We start from the raw sequence: 11,193 nt of genomic DNA, 5'->3' as shown, positions 1-11,193 counted from the left end.
TTATCCAGCAAGACGTGACAAGATAACAAAGGAAGATGCAGCAGTATAAAAATTGTTATTAGCTTTTGCCTTCTAGAAGAATCCCAAAAAGAAGAAATATTGCTTTATAGAATTTACATATCTGCAATGCTCTCAGTCACGGAGACAGCTCCGCAATTACTTTTTCTACTCAATTTAAGCTCTGACATTTGATGCAATGTCTCACAAAGGGATGCAGTAAAATTGGCTTGGCTGAGGAGTAAGAAGGTGGACAAGCAGAATTTAAAACCCAATCAAGCATTGTGTACTTGATATTTTTTGACACAGCTGAATCCTTTTGAGGCCAGAGTGTCGTAACCTAATTATCACTCAGACACTGCCCATGCCCCCTCACTTGTGCTTATTTCATGAATAGCACCTCTGACTCCACTGGCTGTTTGTCAAGTAATGAAGAAAAATAGGGCTGTCCTGTAAGACTGAAAGAGCAGCTCCATCAGGCTTGGTGCGAGACTAGGCTACGTCTCATGCTTTCTAAGTTTCAATCCATTTCAGCACATTTGCTACTAAAACATTCATGATGATGATAATGCAATTTAAATTGTTATACAACTAACCTATGGCAATCTCTTCATGACTTAGTCATGTTTCGAAGCATAAGATCTTGTAAAAACAGCCTTCAAGATTTAACAAATCAACACATACATAGGAAACAAATGAAAAACTGAATGAGCAACTGAGGCAGGGCAAAACAGCCAGTGTTGCTGTATCTGCAGAGAGAAAAACACGACTAGAGGTATCAGGCCCAGCTGTATACTATATAGCTTGCCAATTTTCCATGAATGTCTAATACAAAACACAGTGCTAGAAAGCAACCATAACATTTTATTTTCTGTGCACTACGGTGTTGTATTATTGTCATTCCACAATTTTAGTGGCCACGTTTGTGAACTTTTATTTTCCTTTTGCGGTTAGTAGATATAAAGCTGATCTAAATAATGCCGAATGAACTGTGAAATAATGGCAAAGAACTGCAAAAGCTTCAGATGTGTATGATGTGCTTAGCATGCTACGAGAGTCTTAAGTTTTGGAGAACTACTGCCTCAAAGTGAAAAGATTTTGCTGAAAAGTTAGAAGGATAGAAGGATAGATAGAAGGATACTCTATGGGAGTAAATGGACTTTCCAGGCTATGATCTTTTCCAAGCAATATTCCAGCAGCTCTGCTGTACAGTAGCACCCATCCATGGATATCACAAGCAAGGTTATCACCAGCATTTTAGAAGGTTTTTATACAATTGTACTTAAACTGGGTATCTGACAAGAGCAAGTGACACCAGAAGAATGTAGGGTTGCCATGTTTCAAAAAGTGAAAACCAGACACAAATGTTGTTGAGCTTATTTTTGGGGATGGGGGGCAGAGCTATTGAGCTTTCTTCTTTTTCAACCAAAGTTGTTGAGCCGTTTTAAAGAAAATTTGGCAAAAACAACACTGCCAACATGGCTCGCCATACGAACAGACATTTCCCCAGACATTTATGCCAATTTCCTTCCAGACACTGGTTCCAACTACAGTATTCCAGGTATGTCCAGGAAATTCTGGACTTATGGCAACCCCAGAAGACTGCATATACTACGTACATTGTTGGCGTTACTCTTCCATAGCTATAAGCCACCAAGATTATAATTTATAGACAGAGGCAGGACCTTCACTGGAGGATTGAGGGGGCCCACGAGTACCACCACCTGACATCCTGATGTCACCCCTCTGAACATTGAGGGGCCTGGGCCCCTTCAAAAGAAAGATTGGGGGCCCCAGTGCCCCTGCCCCCAGGAGCTGGCACCCTTGTAGCAAGATGTTAAGACAAATACATTACATTGAAGGCATTTTCAAAGCACAGCAAATGATAAAGACAATGCACACTTATAATGGGATTAAGCAGCCACATTATGCAATAGTATAGAATTAGAAATCAGTGGTGAAGAGTGAATGAAGACTAACTTTGCCTGCAGAATTAGCCACATGTGCTGCATTAAGGTGCAGTGGTACCAGGAATAGCCAGCATGGCGGGATGGTGCTGTGGTGCTGCAACCCAGGTAGTTGTGTCACTACTGCAATGAAGACGGACAACCACGTGGTCAGGGTTGTGCAAGCAGCCCTGAGTCAACACCAGATTGGCTCTGCTAGTGCACCCATGCAGCCCTGACCTTGCTGTTTCTATGCTCCCACCTCATCCAGGTAAGCACTGCTGTTGGGAGGCCGATAGCATACAGGTAAGGTGGTGCTGTGATCTAAACCACTGAGCCTCTTGTGCTTGCCGATCAGAAGGTTGGCGGTTTGAATCTGCATTACAGCGTGAGCTCCTGTTGCTCTGTCCCAGCTTCTGCCAACCGAGCAGTTAGAAAGCACACTAGTGCAAGTAGATAACTAGGTCCTGCTGCAGTGGGAAGGGAAACAGTGTTTCCATGCACTCTGGCACTTGCCATGGTTCTCCATGCACCAGAAGCAGTTTAGTCATGCTGGCCACATGACCTGGAAAGCTGTCTGTGGACAAATGCCGGCTCCCTTGGCCTGAAGCAAGATGAGCGCCACACCCCATAGTCACATTTCACTGGACTTAACCGTTCAGGGGTCCTTTACCTTTTTACTTCACCTAGCATGCACTAACCCACTGTGCCACCCACTCCTGCATCGTGCCAGACAATAATAGCAATCAAACAAGTGAGTAGGGAGGGGGAAGACTTAAATATTAGTATTTGATTCACTTGGGTGCTAGAGAGGGATGCTAATATAAAAACAGAGATTGTAGTACACCTGTGCATCTCTCCCCACCACCAAAAATGATTCAGCCCAATAGCCTGTTTGGCAGAATCTGTGCATTATGCTGAAGCCAGACACTCTTGTGGGAATTTCCGAGACAAAACAAAGTAATGACATTAACTCTTGGGGTTATTTGTAAACATTGCTGCTGCATGCTTTTCTCCTTGTCCTGTTTGAAAACCAAAGTACCAGGATCTTTAAAACATACAATTTTCCTTGAGTTGCCATAGGGAAATAAAATGACTCCCTGTGATCTAAAGCTAATCTAATGAATCTAGCAAGCTTTGGTACAGTCTGGCAGGGGACAGTTATTTTCACTCCGCTTGATCATCAGTTTTATTCCTTTATTCTCAACAGATGCACTTTCACTTGTTTAGTAGTAGTACTTTTTCCTCCACAATCTAAGCGACGGAAAGAGGGGGTATGTAATCTGACTTTCACTACTAGTATAATTAAGTCACAAAAAAAGCATATTTAAGGCGGCATTAAAAGATCCAATTTAAGCTTGCAAAAGAAAAGGGAAATCAATGGGGATATAATGCTGAAAATCTATCCTTAATGCAGCATGCTTCGTCTTCAATACGTCCTGCTGGGCTGAGCTTGAGCAGAGCATTGAAAGGAAATAGTAATGCCAACTGCATATTCATGTTCATCTCCAGCAGCATAATGGGTGCATCCAATTCGTCATGATGCCACAGTGAAGATGGCACAGCAGTAGCATGGATTTATGTCACCTTTACTGCCTTTGGAAGTTGGTGCTTCTTGCTGGGTGGTATTTGTCAAATGAAGCTGGGCCTTGAATCACTCCCTGTGGCAAACTTGCAACATGAAAGAACGAAAATATTGCTTACAGAATGTGAGTGGGCTGGGAATATACTTCTAGATACTTTGATTCAAGACCCTGATTTACATCGTACTCCATCATCGCCTGCTATTCTACCAATGCTCTATGTGATCCCGCAGAATGTATTACTTAAAGCAGCAGTGGGAAGCCTCAAGCCTGTCAGACAAATTAGGCCCAGTCAGGGTCCTAATTAGGCTCATGGTGCCATTTTCCCCAAACTGTACCCAGCCAATGTCAGGTGGGAGCCTTTAAGTGTGGTCTAGATTGTCCCTTGGAAAGTGGGGCTTGAATCTGGCAGCAAATAAAAGCCCCACTGAGACTGCTTCCACTTGGGAGCTCCTGAGGGGTGAGGTCTGGGGGTGAAGTCAAACCATTGCGTTAGCAGCACCAAAGTGACCTCCCCAGGGCACAAGCCTGGGCAGTGTGTATGAAGATCATGGGCTGCCTAGACAACAAGACCCCTCTCTCAGCCTCACTGATGTGGTCCGAAGGAAAGCAGAGCAATACACTTGGTTCCAGCTTGGCAGCAGGAGTTGCTAGAAGGAGGTACACATCATCCAGCCATCTTAGGGACCCCACTCTGGATTTGTGCAGGGTTAACTCCTTAGCCTTTTCTTTTCCCAAAAGGCAACTGAGGTTTAGGATGAGAGTTTTCCTTCTCCTAGATGAGCTACATTTCCCAGGTTGATGAGCCCCATCTGTTCCTCACTTCCACCTATAGAAGAAACAGAAACCGCCTTCTTGACCCTTGGACCCACTATTGGTCTCATCTGCTCAATCTGCCAGAGCCTGTCTTCACATGCAGGGAAAGTCCCTAGCTTACTGAAAGTTTAAGACTCATCATCTACCCTCAACTAGTTTAGCCAACCTGGGGTGTGGCCGCTGTTGCATGCTGACAGCTTCTAAGAGCCACAGGTGAGAACTGAGTGCAGGGTGGGGACCAAAGGCGGACAAACTACCCGAGAAGGAGCATGAAGTGCCCCCTCAGAGGTAAAGGTAAAGGGACCCCTGACCATTAGGTCCAGCCGTGGCTGACTCTGGGGTTGTGGAGCTCATTTCGCTTTATTGGCCGAGGGAGCCGGTGTACAGCTTCCGGGTCATGTGGCCAGCATGACTAAGCCGCTTCTGGTGAACCAGAGCAGCGCACGGAAACACCGTTTACCTTCCCGCCGGAGCAGTTCCTATTTATCTACTTGCATTTTGATGTGCTTTCGAACTGCTAGGTTAGTAGGAGCAGGGACCGAGCAGCAGGAGCTCACCCCGTCACAGGGATTCAAACCGCCGACCTTCTGATTGGCAAGTCCTAGGCTCTGTGGTTTAACCCACAGCACACCCCATAAACCCCAACCATTCCCTGTCAAAAGTGGGGGGTTGCAATAATTCAACTGGAGATGACAGCAATCACAGCTGGGATTGGCTGCACTCCTGAGTTTCCCATCAAGAGTCCCTGAGTGCAGCCAATCCCTGCTAAAAATAGGGATCCACTTGGGTGTCACTATATATTTTTAAAAATTAAAATAAAATTAAAGCCTTGCTATTCATTGGCAGTGGAAGAAGTTTTGTGTCTAAGTATTGTTGGCCTATAGTAGCATCGTATATTTGAAGTGATAATTTGTGGAATGTCTGTCTTCGGGCTGACAGTAGCAGATTCAGACCATTTTGTAGTTGCAGTTGTGATTAAATTTGCCATTAACTACAAGCTATATAAATTCATTAGTATCCATTAATGATCAGAGCCTCTGGCAATATCTGTGTAACTCATTCTCCTGAGACTGAGCACTTTGCCTTCATTACCGCTCTGTTGATATTTTCATACAATATGCTTTTGTCTTATTTATTTATTTATGCTATCTTCTTGATTAATCATGTGCCTTTTATTCTTCCAGAGGGGTAGCTGTGTTGTTCTGTTGCAAAAGAACAAGGAGTCTTATAACTCTTTAAAGACTAACACAATATAAGCAATGCTAAATCCAGGCTTGTTAGACCTCATACAGGAACATTAAAAAGAGGCAATTGCCGACATCATTTCTAACTCCTTGTGATAACAAAAGACTTCACAGTGTGATACTACAACCAGAGGTGGATTTTTGGTATGGTGGGTCCATGAGCTTTATTCAGGCCGCATCTGCACTATACGTTTAAAGCAGTATCATACCACTTTACACAGTTATGTCTTCCCCCAAGAAACTCTGTACACCCCAAAGAAGTGTACTTTGATAAGGGTGCTGAGAGTTGTTAGGAGACTCACAGAGTGGTTTAATGATCGGTGTTATGTACTGAGTTGAATAGGATCCAAACTGCAGCAGTCTGTTTGGTCCAAGAACAATCGGATTCAGAATGCAGCAGTCTGATTGGTCCTAGAACAATGCAGCAGTATGATTGGTTGGCAGGAACCACCTAATCATGCTCCAGATAGAAGTGAATCCACAACCTGATTGGCTTACAGTAGAATTCCAGAATTAGCCAATCATGTGCAGCCCACTGTGTAAAGAATGTATATAAAGCAGATACTTTGAGGGGACATTCATTCATTCCTCCTCACCACTATGAGCTGAATAAAGAGCATGAAATCACTTTGCGACTCTGAGTATATTTCATGATCAATGCCCCCTCCCAGGAAACTTAACAGCATGATGCTGTTGAAACTAATTATGCTATAGTCACATTTATACTGCTTCCAAAGAGATTGGGCATATGTGTTTCATCCACTTTACTTCCACAACAACCCTGTGTAACAGGTGCATAAATTAGTTTAGCAAGACTGGCTATCTGGATAAGTTTGTGGCTTTAAACGCTGATCCCCTCAGTCAAAGCCACACATTCTAGTCAGTGTATCACATCACAATGGCTCTTTGAAACATCTGATATCTTACACGCCTGCTAAATATTTGGTGGGCTGCTAATGGTAACACAATACCAATTAATTCATTCACAATATTTGTATCCTTCCTAAAATACAAGGGATGTCTCTCTCTACTGTAACATTCTTGCAAATTGAAAAGGAAAGGGAAATTCACCCTCCTCTCCATATCCTCTCTTTTCTTTCTTCATGTGATGCTTTCTTGTGGGAAGTACCTTCTTCAACTCTGACAGCCTCTCAAGTAGAGAGGTGTGTTTCAGGAGAACTGAACACGCCCAATACATATGGGGTGCTAATGGTTCAATTAGACCAGGCATACAATTCCCATCATCCCTGACCACTGTTCCTGTCAGCTAGGGATGATGGGAGTTGTAGTCCCAAAACAGCTGGAGGGCCAAGTTTGGCCACGCCTGAATTAGACACTGTAAACCAGCTAGAGCAGCTGTGGCATACCTGTGGACCTCCAAATGCTATTAGACTCCAACTCCCATCATTTCTAGCCAGCATGGCCAATGGCCAGAGATTATGGGAGCTGAAGTCTAACAACATCTGGAGGGGCACAGGTTCCCTATCTCTGAGATTGTAGTTCGGAGATAACTATATTGATGCAAATGGGCAAAGGAAGCCGAGCTCATTCCACTTCAAAATTATATATGAAAATCAGTATCCTATCCAACTCAAGAAAGATGTCCAGTGTTTCAACAGTATTTCGAAGCAAAAATGTTCTGCTTCCCTTGCCAAGAATAATGGTCAAAGTGATGGATGTGGCAGCTTGCTATAAAAGGTCTCTTCTAGTTATTATCCTTTGTCATGTGAATTATCTGCAAAAAAGAATTTGACTATAATTTTATGTTGTTAAATCCAATTTATCACTATCATTTAAGATTATATGGTAATTTATCATCAAATACTATCAATTGCAACTTGACACGTCATTTGAATTCCCTCTCCAGTCTTTGCCTAAGGATCCTTTGAATATGTCTGCCTTTAAAACAGAAGCAGGAAGGTATGATTGCTCTGTTTTGAAGTAAGAAAAAGGCTTGAAAATGAATGATGATTGTCTATATCTTAAATCCAACAAAAGGAGGGCAGCTCTCAGTGAATTCAATGTAGGCTTACTTTCAGCTTTGCAGCCACAGCTAAACTATCAGCACATTCACTTTGACTGATGGCAAGCTGAAGGAAACATGGATCAACCCATGGTTTCCCAGAGGAACAGGCGTCTTCCTGACAGATGAGCTTTCAGGTAGAGAATGACATTCCTCAAGACTCACCCCTCTGATGTCAGAGCATGAGGATAGACTACTAGTCTTCCTTGCTGTGGTACAATGGCTATAATCCTTGTCAAGCATTCACTACATATGATTAACAATCACTCCCTGCCATGCCTACATACCTTCTTATGAAGTCCCTAGCAAGTCCTGCCCTTTGCTGTCAACGTTATCCTTGGGTGAAACAATGTTCTTGGATGGAACAATGTTCTCCTGAAAGTCCAGAGTTTCCACCCACAGGAAGAGTCTACCCCTGGTGCTACAAGGCAGGCTTCTATGATCAGTTAATACAATTTTCTGGATGTGAGGGGGAACCTCATCCCCATGGTTTTTCCTTGGTTCATATGATGGGAAAGATGCGGCCACAGAAAGAGCATTTGCTTGAATGTAGAAATCAGATTGCCCACTGAAAGAATCCTAAACTTAAGTTTCAAGTGTTTAAGACTGCACACCTGAAATGGTGGTAGCAACAATGATTTCTTTGATGTGACAATATAATACCAGCAGAAAGCATGATTAGATTTTCAAAGATTAGAAGCTGCAGGGAGATTGGAATTTAATAGCAATATAGTTTGGGAAGCCTCGAGGAATCTCTGTCCTTCATGTTGAAATTCTAATTTGAAATTAGCAAGCTGTTTCATCTGCCAGATGAGAGTAATTGAACTTTGGCGCACTAGACATGGAGAACAGAGAAAAACCTGCCATTTGTTTCCCACGTCACCCATTTTATTACCTTGAAGATCAGAGGCACCAAAAGTTAACACTATTTCATAAATGTATGTGTAAAATGTATTTCCTTCAATATTTTCCTTTCCATCTGCCTTCAGAACAAGTTCTGACCATGAGGAAAGGCTGGAGTGGGAAAATGTGGCAGGCCACCTACTTCCTGTGGAATAACATGAGCAACCTGAGGACATATCTAAGGTTACGTAGGATAACTAGCAGAGAGGAATATGTGAACCTCAGTCCTTGAAGTGAAATAATATCATCTTAGCTTTTCGAAAATACTTCCAGAGAAATTTATATTTGCTACACTGTGCAGTGATGTAATATTAAAATTGGTTTGATCTCTATACAGAAGATAGCTATTTAATGCTAACCCCTGAATCATGATGAAATGTGTATTTGGTTTGAAACTACCTATATAAAGCCAATTGCACTGTTGGTGCATCATGGGCAGAAGTTATTTAATCAACAGCTAATTCTTGATGAAACTCATTGACGATTGTGAACTACATGATCAGTCCACCAATCAAGCAACTTCTTTCTTGTTGGACATTTTCTTCATTTGGCTTAATCCTTGTGATGGTTTACCATATTTACTCGAGTAAATGGTACTGTATTTACCATCCCTCGGTGCTGGCTCTACAAGCCACATTTTTAACACTGGTGGACCAGGTTATAAGAAAGACATACTTCCCCTCAGTTGTTCAGCAGGGGCATTAAGCTCAACAAATAGAACCCAGTTAGTTCATCACAGCCTGATGATGACAAGGAGAGGCAGGCTTGTTCTCTGGTGCCACTGGTGTTGTGGAATGTATTCCCTAATGAAATATGGGAGGCCCCATCTGTACTGGTATTCTGCTGACTTTTGAAGCTGTTTACACATGCATGCCTGTGATATCGTAACCCAAGCTTCCCGTTTTGCTTTAATAAAACAATATTATTACACATTTTAATAATGGTTGTTCATATTTCAATAGGATTGTGTATTTTAATTATGGACTGGTTTTTAATGAGTCTGTGTTTTAAGCATTTTGTGGAATTGTTGGGCATTAAGTGGTATATTAATTAATTAATTGCAATTATAATAGCAACACCTGAATTAAATTAGAAAAATCAGCAAAAATCAGTCACACTTCTTCCACTTCTCTCTGCTTATTAGTTACATTTAAAAATACAAATTATGGACAGCATATAAGAATTAGGAGACTGATACACAACAAAACAAAGTGATTTAAAACCTACTAATTACAGTTATTATTATTTTCCTGCCAAAGACTCCTGCCTACACTTGACAGTATTTTCTTGGCTTGCATAAATGTTTAAAAGACTGAAGATTATTCTGCATATTGATTTTCCTTCATACTCCACAGATAAATCAATAGGATGTGAAGATGAGGCTCCATTAAAATGATTTCTGGTGACATCAGTTTTCTCTGAAAGTTTCCATCAAAATGACCCTTGAATTTCTCTATAAGAGGTCATTTAAACAATAACTACAGTAAAATATTATGGTTCTTTCAGTTTTAGATGGTGATTTGTTGTGGGTTTCTTTGGTGGGGGAGGGGGGATGTTGTTCATACATAATGCCCAAGAAGCATTTGTTCTCTTGAGAACACAAAGCAGTATGCTTTATTAGGAAATATTTAATAACCAAATTGCCATGATTTTTTCCAGGTGCATTATTATTTTAGCACACTACATGGATGAGTCTACTGTTAATGATGGTTACTCAGTGGTTGCTTTTTGCCAGAAGAGTGATTCCCCTGCCAAAATGAACTGAGGTTTCATAGTTCACCCAGTTTTGGTGATGTTACAGTGACAGGTGGTGGATTTCATTACTTCCTCCCTTTCCTTTTTTCTGTCCCTGGAATCATAGTCTGTGGGTAGAAAGGTTGCCATAATTCTTGCTCCAAGCACCACAGCTTTAGTTTTAAATTCAGGTGCCACCTCCTCAACTTTCACAGGTGGTAGCTTTTAAAATGTATAAGGAAGGAAGGAGGGGAAGTCATTGCTGCTATGATAAGCACCCTCGGAAAACAGAACACTCAAATAAAGTAGTGCAGGCCTCACCAGTTTCCCCCACCAAACCATGGGGAATCTAATTGCCCCTTGACCCATTGACCCTAGCCATTATATAATCTTCTTAATTTATTATTTTTCTGACTTGTTTTTCTTGTTTGACTTCTTTAAGAAATGTTATTTTGCAAGTTAAGGGTGGTGAATCTGTGGTTCTCTAGATGTTTGGGGTACTGGTTTACATGTCTGTTTGATATCCAGTGGCTTGTGTGCCTGAACGAGCCATCCCAGATGAAACACCACAGAGAAAGTGCTTGTATTCCTTCACCTCATACCCCAGTGCTTTTAACAGCACCAGCTCTCACATTCAGCTGCCAGTCTAGTGCTGAGGAAATCAAGTAGCACATTGAATGTGCCCAACTGAACCTACCTTGTGTTGTTAAGTCTAACTCAGAGAAAGGGCCTTGAAAAACCATTGCACAGACTTCATATCTTGCCACCCCAAACAGCTCGTGGCAAAGAATGCTTTCAGAGACAGTGGTAAGACTAACACAACTGACAGCCTGTCAGATGCAATGACACATTGGCACAGACCACAAAAGCCAAGGAAGAGTTGCATTCGGAATGTGTTTCCTGAATTCTCAAAAAGTAAATATTTGTTTAGGAAAAGAAATATCTAT

This window comes from Podarcis erhardii (genome assembly GCF_964252035.2).
Source record: "Podarcis erhardii genome assembly, chromosome: 1".
Lineage (NCBI taxonomy): Eukaryota > Metazoa > Chordata > Lepidosauria > Squamata > Lacertidae > Podarcis > Podarcis erhardii.
This window is presented reverse-complemented; position numbering follows the sequence as displayed.